The sequence below is a fragment of the Kogia breviceps genome, chromosome 7 (genome assembly GCF_026419965.1).
Source record: "Kogia breviceps isolate mKogBre1 chromosome 7, mKogBre1 haplotype 1, whole genome shotgun sequence".
NCBI classification, from domain to species: Eukaryota; Metazoa; Chordata; class Mammalia; order Artiodactyla; family Physeteridae; genus Kogia; species Kogia breviceps.
Window position 1 is genome coordinate 74,983,592 of NC_081316.1, and position 2,773 is coordinate 74,986,364.

The following is a 2,773-nucleotide window of genomic DNA, read 5'->3' on the forward strand; positions in this document are numbered from 1 at the left end:
CCAAGTTTAGTTTAATGCTCTGGTGTCACTGTCTTGAAATTCCTCACAATTTCTGAACAAGGTGTTCTGTACTTTTTTGTACCGGACCTAGCAAATCATATAGCAGATCCTGCTTCTGACACAGCATTTTTGTGGGCAATATCCAGAATCCAGCCCATGGCACAGAACCTTCTCCCAGGAGAAGCTGCTCCTGGTGAGGGAGGGAACAGTGGCCTAAATTCTGGCCCCCCTTTCAGCCCCTCCCCACTCCGACCCCCGGCCCTCCCCCTTCCTCTTCTAGGGGACCTTCCAGCTCCTGCTGCTGCCACCCTCGCAATAGCCCCTAGGGGGCGCTGTGCTCCCTTTGTGCTCTGTCTCAAGGGTGCACTCAAATCCCATCCCTGGGTTCCTTGGTGAGGCGCACCAGGATTTCCAAAAGGGATTGAACTACTAAAGGGCCACTCTAAGGAAGTGATCCCCAAAGCAAGGAGAGGCATGGAGGTTATCTTCCCCAATACTTTCTGGTCCCCTAAGATGATCTCCTCGTACCTGGTCCATCTGCACTTCCTGGCCATTGAAATAGCCCTGGTATAACCTGACCCCTTCTCCTACTAGGGCAAAAAGACCCTTCTGTACTCCGTGTGAGTCAGTACCTCGGCAGGAAACAGGGCGCCCTCAGGTAAGTGGGGTGGGGTGGGGCTAACTGAAGAGAGTTTAAGGAAGGCAACGGCAGCTCTTCAGCGGTGTGCGCCGGGTGAGACAGCAGGACCAGAAGTTCCCACTCCTACAGAGGGAGGGATGCTTCCCAAGCTCACTGACTGCAGCCACATAAGTGGGCTCCACTACAGGATCCTCAGCCAAAGGCAGGGGAGGGACACCCCCCCAACCACCCACAGAACCAACAGCGCAGCAAGGAGGGAGGCTTCAGGGGGCAGGGCTGAACATCTCCATTTCTCCTTCCTCCTGCTGTCAGATAGCCTGCCAAAGCCTCCCTTTGGTCAAACCCAACGGGAGGTCGGGGCCGAGGAGAGTGGAGAGGGGAAGTAACCAGCACTCGCCTCAGCCTTGCCCTGGTCTGGACGCCCTGCCGTCTGCCTCTCCTGTCACCCCAGTGCTCCCGCTCTGCCCCGGTCTCTGAGTGCCTCCTCGCTGAAATGAACCATACCACATGCTTTCCCATTTCATGATTCCTTTCATCGATGTGAGAGAGAGGAGAAGGAGAGAGGGCTCCTCACTCGGGGCTGGAGTCCCTGGAGGATGTCGTCAGCCTTGACTGCTCCTGTCCATTCCTCTAGGGTCATCAAGACTCAGGCCTCCTCCCGTAGCCTCAGTCCCTCCTACCAGCGTGTGGGGGCCTGGAGTAGGTCTCAATCAATGAACTGCAAGAGCCTACATGGGCCTTTGATCTTGTAGTGCTGAGCTAGCAAACAGATCCAGTCCATGGGAGTGCGTTTGACTGTCATGGCTGCCTGAAGTGATGTGTTTGGAAAGATTCTGAGGCTCTGGCTTCCATAAGCGAGAGCACCAGGGTGGAGGACCGGAGAGAGGGGAAGTGTGCACGTATGTTACCTATTTAACCTCTCCATCCTGCCTTTCCACCCCCCACGCCCCTGTGCTGCTCCAGAAGTCCCACTCCCAGCTGGGACTGAGTCTCTCCGTGAACCCCAGCCCACTGGGTTGGTGCTCTGGAGCCCCTCATTGTCTGGGGTGCTAGTGCCAAGAGACCACCTACTCACCAGTGCCATGCCCTGCCTCAGAAACCCAAATCCCTGGTCATTCTGTCACCTGCCCAAACCGCATGGACCCTCCAGCTGCACTGTGGCACCAGCCTTTGCTGTGGGCACACTTTCCTCAGCCCTCCCCCCTTTGGGGTCTGACCACCTCCCCATCCCTGCCAGGGAAGGGGGCTGAAGCTCAGTGCGTGTCTCACCTGCTGTGCTCACATGAACCATGCTCAGTGTCTGGGGGAAAATCACAGGCCAGGAAGTCCTAAAAATGATTATAATAACAAAAAACATTACTTCTATGGCCAGGCACCGAGGTAAGGACTTTCCATTTATTTTCTCATTTCATATCCATTATAACCCAATCAAGCAGCACTGTTATCATGCCCATTTTACAGTTAAGAAAACTGAGGCACAGAGAGGTCAAATCATTCTGTAAGGACATATAACTAGCAAGAAACAGAGGCTAGATTTGACCCCAAGGAGGCTGACTGCAGAGCCTGTCCTCTTAGCCTCACCTACACGATTCTGCTTTCCTTGGGGCCGTGAGAAGCCCACAGTAACCTTATGCTCCAAAGCTCCACTCATTCCAGAGTACCCCACCCTGAGGCTCTGCCTGGACCAAAGGAGTAAATACAACTAACACCCATAGCTGCACCAAACCTGACCTACCTGCAGTAGTGCTTTGCCAAACAAAGCACTTAAACTCATGGTACCCTACAAGGTAGGTACCATTCCTAGCATCACTTTGTAGGTGAAGAAACCAAGGCGTAGAGGTTAAACAGCTTGCCCAAGGTCATACAGCTAGCAAGTGTAGTAGCCAGAATTTGAACCCAGGCCCACTGTTGCCAGTCTGTGGCCCTAACCACTATGCCATACCACCTCTCAGCTACCTGCCTTCGTGTGATACAGAGTCTCCCCAGAACACACCAGGGCCCCCAGGAGACAGCCTCATGGGGCTCCACATGCTGCCAAGGCTATAAACACCACCCGAGTTCATTTCCCTGGTGAGCCTGACCTTCCAAACGTGACCATGGTGAGAGTGTGATTAATGAGCCAATTACTTCTGT